At 44.7% G+C, this 6,000-nt stretch overlaps 1 pseudogene; it reads left to right on the top strand.

The window, feature by feature from the left end:
* Window positions 1–1,211: 1,211 nt before the first annotated feature.
* Window positions 1,212–6,000, top strand: part of LOC137235986 (uridine-cytidine kinase B-like) — a 62,497-nt pseudogene continuing 57,708 nt past the window's right edge.

Below are 6,000 nucleotides of genomic sequence, written 5' to 3'. Positions count from 1 at the left end.
ACATTCGAATTAACAGACGACTTCAATGCGATAATAGAAATATTTTATTGTTGTACAAATGATTTGGTTGAAGATAGACTAACAGCTAAAACAATTTTGACCATGTTGACGACAGAAAAAAACGTCAAGGTTATGGCTAATTCTAATGAGTCGTGCATATGCATAATAATGTGTGTAACATATAAGGAGTTGAAAATAAAGTTCATCTATTGCAGGCAATGGATTGGGTGGTATTTATAGTTATTTGACACGCATTGCAAAATATCGTTCTTGGGATTATGCAAAAGAAATGTTCACCGATGAAACGCCTGAGGAGCGCATTGTGGAAAGTGTACGCGCAAGACTGTTAGACCATTTGCTTCAAGAAATACCGTACAATTTGCAAAGCGCAATCGAGTATTATTTGGAGGAAAATGGTCACACCAATCCGACAGTCATTCGCGACAATGTTGTCAGCGGCCAAACCGAGCAGCAAATACTCGGTGGAGTTAGCAGAAAAGGGGTGGTGTGGTTGCGGAAGATGCTGGTTATTATTATACTCCCTATGAAAATCATGTTGTGGAACATCCAACAACCGGTTCGGAGACACTAATTCATCTGCTGACGGGCTCATTAGGTACCTATTGGTGGTTTAGCGATGCCGCATGCCTTCCGAAATGCTGGTTACTTAACAGCCACCATAGGTCCAGTTACTATTGGTTTATACATCAACTCGTCAAAGCAGAATATGAACTGTGCCGGCGTAAAAGGGTGCCAAGCATGAATTGTCCCAGCGTTGCCGAGCATGCAATGGTGGAGGGTCCTTCCTTCTTTCGAAACTTTGCGCCATACCTTGGTAATATCGTGAACACCTTCCTGTTAATCTACCAATTGGGCTGTTGCTGTGTCTAGGTGGTTTTCGTAGCTTCAAACGTAAAATCAGTGGCCGATTATTACGTAGACGAGCCTGTGGATGTACGATTGTGCATGCTTATCATACTTTTGCCACTGATTCTCTTTAGTTGGGTTCGCAGGCTAAATATCTGGCACCATTTTCAACGATTGCCAACAAAACATTGGCGTCATTCGGCATTATCTGCTGTTATATTTTCCGGCAGATGCAGATGTGCTGAAATATTTTTTTGTTTTTTTTGCACACTTCAGCTCGAATTATTAGCTATGATGATGAAGATATAAAACTACCGGCGTTACGTTGCCTAGCCTGCACTTAAAATCGTTCGGATCTAACAGAACAACTCTATATTGATCCCAATCTATATGTAGACATTGGTAATGGCGATTATTGTTGCGCTGCCTCGCCAACCACTGTGCCCGGACGTATTATTTAATCGGATAATAATAATATAATAAACCAGCTCGCACAACCACGCCAACACGGCCAAACCATCGTCAACGCACGACCTTAGTTAATAGTCAAACGACCACTGCCAATCCGGCTGAATGCATCATAAGAGCCAATAATCGTACCATTTATACAGCTGGACGTCCGCTGTGGTATAATTGTGCCGGCCACCAAGTTAAACCGTTTGTAATAGGCGTTTGTGGTGGTAGCGCATCGGGCAAAACAACAGTGTCAAAAAAATTACCGAGAGCTTGAGTGTACCTTGGGTAACCCTTCTCTCTCTGGACTGTTTTTACAAGATATTAGAAAAACAACATCAGCAGGCATTATTGAACGAATACAATTTTGATCATCCAGATGCATTCTATATAGAATTGTTCGTTGGGGTGTTGAAAAAACTGAAGGTGGGCCGAGTGGTGGAGGTGCCCATTTACAATTTTGTAACACATTCCGGCAGGCAAGGACTAAAACCATGTATGAGGCCAATGTTATAATATTCGAGGGTATTTTAGCTGTTCATAGGTTCGAAGTACTTAGACTGTTAGATATGAAGGTGTTTGTAGATACCGATGCAGACATACGTTTGGCCAGAGGTCTGAAGAGAGACATTTCACAGCGCGGACGTGATCTCAGTGGCGTACTTAAGCAGTATTCGACTATGGTGAAACCATCTGATGCCAATTATATTGCACCATCTATGGCGCATGCTGATATTATAGTGCCCCGTGGTGGTGGAAACATTAGTGAATTCTTATAAGGATCAACCAATGCCAGAGTCGCTTCATTCACTGCACACGTACAGCAGGGCTATTTGGTGCGTCGCCTATTTCAGACCGAACAAATCCAGCGCATTGTGCAAACAATTAAGGACACGCTAATGTTTGTTTTAAGTTTGAATATCGAAACTATAGATTTAAAATACCCGCTAAAAACTCTAAGCTGCCAGTCCAAACAAACATATGAAGCGTCATAAAACCCGCAGTGAGCAAGACCCCAGCGATTTACGGCGCAGTAGTCGTTTTCAAAATATGGAATCGCAACAAAATTAGGACGATAAAAAGGACAATAACAGTAAAGATGGATGTACTTGTGAGGTGTGTAAAAAAAGTATGGAATCCAATTTTATTGACGAAATATACCTTTGAACATATGTCTATATTTCATTTAGTAACCTGGCTCGATAACTTTTAACCAAAGCTGATATTCGCAACCGTTTGGAGCTCGTATTACAAGGCCTGGACGGGTGGTCATAACCAGGTTTTAGTCTGCTGCAGGGCCAATTTCGTCGGCATTTGATGCATGTCTTCAACTGTAATTTCCCACACCTTATGTTGAAGTGTTGTGAGCGGTTACGTTTGCTGCCGCGGCAATAGAACCGAAGTCGACCTCTGGTCAAATGGCGTGAGTACATTCTATACGAATTTTGCTAAACTTTGGAAATAGCCGGTGGGCTGGCTGGAAGATTGCCTCTGCACACTGAGCAACGATATTATTTTCGGATAACCTCATCTAGATAGCCTGGTCAATCCGCACACGAGTTGATCGATCTTCCAGTCAACCGACGTTAGCAGTGGTAAATAAATTATAAGTTGGTCTATTGTCTCATAGAGTGAGGTTTTGTTTTTTGTGTGCGCGATTAAGGTTTACATTCAGAATAAAATCATAATAAAGAAAATAATGTTGAATACATTGACCTTTCGCCTCAAGTCTGGTAGGAACACATTCTATATACATATACCGTCGGGATGTAGGTTTCAATAGTCATACTAAAGGTGACTGTAGAGCTTTCCGCGGCTGTTGGATTGAAAGTAGAATGGGTAAACTTTGAAATGCTTAGAATCCTCGGAACACGTTCGCCTGATATCACCTCGCGATGTCCGAATATTCCAAATAAGTAAGCATGCACATAATATTCCAAATATATAACGATGCCACAATTCTTAAATGGGGGCGTAGGTTCCGAACATACGGAGTGAATAAGTTAACGTACTCACTGAATCCATGTCGTTATGGCATTTCCATTGGTTTTTAATGACATTTTTACGCGAATCGCTTTGCTGGTCCAGTTGATGTGGAGCGATGAATTTTAAATTAGGTTTCGGATGTGTATAGGTGTCCGTACTTTTCATACAATTACTTGTGTTCATCAACACTAATAGACCATGGCATAGTTAGTAAATTCATCATAAATTTAAGAAACGTTCGAAGCAATTATGCAGTTCAGTACTTGTCAGCGATTCGTAAACTGAATGCTTTGTATACTAAATTTTGTTGGCCTCGTGCCTTTGGCGAGCGACGACCAGCGACGATGATTTATTAGAAAAATAATGAGCTTTTAGTAATTTGTATTTGTTGTAATTAGGGATTCCACGGTGTTCTGTGGCAGATAACGGATCTGCATTAGGATTGTGTTGGCCTCGTTCGTGGTGAACGAGAGCTGGGTTACGGGGTTTGTTGGCCTCGTTCGGGGTGAACGAGAGCTGGGCTAATTTTATTTAAGGGGGTTTGTTATAACGGGTGGGAGTCACAAGTCTCCCTCACCCTCACTGGAGGGTGGTAGTAGGACCAATTTCGTGATTGGTCTGGTGGTCTTTCCCCTTGCCGTATCCAGTTCGACGACTCGAACTCGGTTATCGGGGCCATAGTGAAGGTTGGCTATCCGACCTAGTCTCCATTCGTTGGGAGGCAGATTGTCCTCTTTAATGATTACTAAGTCCCCTTGTCTGAGATTCGATTGTGGATGCTTCCACTTAACGCGTTTCTGCAATTCGGAGAGATACTCAGAAGGTTTGATGCAGCGCCTTAAGTTTTTCCCATCGATTGACGAGTGATGCGCGATTCTCGCTGACGTCGATCTCGGGTGGCGCTAGCAGGTGGCCCTCGACTAGGAAGTGCCCGGGGGTAAGTGGCTCCAGGTTGGACGGGTCATTTGAGGATGGGCTCAGGGGTCGGGAGTTGAGACAGGATTCAATTCTGCACAGTAGGGTGCTAAACTCCTCGAGAGTAAATTTATGATCCGATGCGATCTTTTTGAAATGAGTTTTGAAACTCTTGACTCCCGCTTCCCACAGTCCGCCCATATGAGGAGCAGCTGCTGGTATGAAATGCCATGTCAGGGTTTGGTGGGCGTACTTCGAGAGGGTTTGGTCGCGCGCATCGACGAGGAATGCCTTGAACTCCGAGCGGAGAGCCCTCGACGCACCGACAAAGTTCGTCCCGTTTTCGGAGTAGAGGTTTCTCGGGCATCCTCGTCTGGCGACAAACCGACTAAACGCTGCTAGAAACGCGGCGGTGCTGAGGTCGCTAGTCGCCTCTAAGTGGAACGCCTTAGTCGAAAAACAGACGAATAGGCAGACGTAACCCTTTGACATGCGGCATCCTCTTCCGCTATAAGACTTGATGTCAAACGGTCCGGCGAAATCCACCCCGGTGTTGGTAAATGCCCTAGAAAAGGTAGTGCGTTCCGCAGGGAGAATTCCCATGAGTTGCGTCGGGGAACGTTTGCGGAATAGCGTACAGGCCTTGCAGTTGTGGATGATGGATCGGATCATGTTTTTGTCCCGAGGTATCCAATACTGCGTGCGTAGGAGCCGCAGCATTAGTTGGTTTCCGCCATGTATGGAAATGGTGTGGACAAACTGGACTAGGAGACGGGTGAGTCGACAGGGGGGTCTAGAGAGAGAATCTCGCTTTTGGTCGCGATGGGTTTCCTAGTTCTCAGAGAGCTTATTTCTTCGGCATAGTGGTTGGTTTGGGATATCCTGATGAGGCGGCTAGTCGTAGCCTTGATTTCGTCAGGCGAAATCTGGTGCGACTCTGCTTTAAAGGACGTTTTAGTTTTTGGATGGGTTCTATTGGCGAATCTTATAACGTAGGAGATTACCCGCAACGCCCTTGATAGATCGGAAAACCGATCAAGAATATCCTCGCTATTGTTGATGTTCGTTGCAACATGCACTTGCACTCGTTTTTCTTCGATGTTTGTGTGGTACTCCTGTTCGCCTTGAGATGGCCATTTCGCTTTGCCTTCTTGCAGCCAAGAAGGTCCCTGCTACCACAAAGAGTGGTCGACTAGGTCCGTGGCTGGAAGTCCTCTGCTGGCTAAGTCCGCTGGATTTGATGCGGACTCGACATGATGCCATGCTTTCGTTGCTACCTTCTCCACGATTTTTGTCACCCTGTGAGCTACAAATGTTGACCAGGAACACAGGGGTTTTCGAATCCATGCTAGAACGATGGTCGAGTCTGTCCATAGGTGAATGTTAAATGTGCCTAAGTGCAGGTTCTCCATCACATTTTCCAAAGTCTCAGCCAACAAGACGGCACCGCATAACTCCAATCGTGGTAATGAAATTGTTTTCACTGGTGCCACCCTTGTTTTTTCCATAAGTAGACTAACGTAGATCCTATCGTTGATCTTAGCTCGCACGTAAACCGTAGCCGCGTAGGCTTTTTCGGACGCGTCACAGAAGCCGTGAATTTCGATGTCGTTGGTTGGGGTGAAGTGCACCCACCGAGGTATACGAATCCGGTTAATGGCAGGATACTCCTGCATAAAGGTTTGCCACCGATCTAGAGTGATTGTGGATACCGGTTCATCCCAATCCGTCCCCTCCAGCCAAATGTTCTGCATTAATATCTTGGCTACGATGATAACT

This window comes from Eurosta solidaginis, unplaced genomic scaffold, assembly GCF_040869045.1.
Source record: "Eurosta solidaginis isolate ZX-2024a unplaced genomic scaffold, ASM4086904v1 ctg00001172.1, whole genome shotgun sequence".
Classification (NCBI taxonomy): Eukaryota; Metazoa; Arthropoda; class Insecta; order Diptera; family Tephritidae; genus Eurosta; species Eurosta solidaginis.
This window is presented reverse-complemented; position numbering and strand designations above follow the sequence as displayed.